Source organism: Passer montanus, unplaced genomic scaffold, assembly GCF_014805655.1.
Source record: "Passer montanus isolate IOZ18808 unplaced genomic scaffold, ASM1480565v1 scaffold67, whole genome shotgun sequence".
Classification (NCBI taxonomy): domain Eukaryota; kingdom Metazoa; phylum Chordata; class Aves; order Passeriformes; family Passeridae; genus Passer; species Passer montanus.
Window position 1 is genome coordinate 3,399,344 of NW_024371815.1, and position 470 is coordinate 3,399,813.

Sequence of the window (470 nt, forward strand, 5' to 3'; positions counted from 1 at the left end):
TCTCTAGGTCTGATCCTTCCCGAGCTGCACACTAGCGGAAAGTTGGGCTTCCTGCTGCTGTCGCCTGCGATCCGGGAGTGGATCAGCCCTACGGCGCGATCCCTGGCTGAGCCTGTGCCTCGCAGCCGCTCGTCTGCGCATGAGTCGCTGCGGGAGGCTCCGCGGCTGGAGTATTTGAGGGGCTGGGCAGCGGGGGAAGATGCTCAGAGCCTGCGGAGGCCGTGCGCCCGGCGGAGCGGAGCCGCGGCGGGGCATGGAGGGGCGGCGGGGGCCGCGCCCGGCGGCGTGAGGCAGCGCGGGCGCGCTCCTCGCGGCGCCTCGGGCCGCCTACCTCCAGCTCCGATTCTCGGGTACCCCCATCTCCCCCCATCTCCTGATCCGGTCTCCCCGGAGCCCCTACCCTCGGCTCCGGCCACGCTCCCCCGGGCCCCGCTCCCCCCTCCCGCTGCCTGACTCTGCTGTCAGAGACC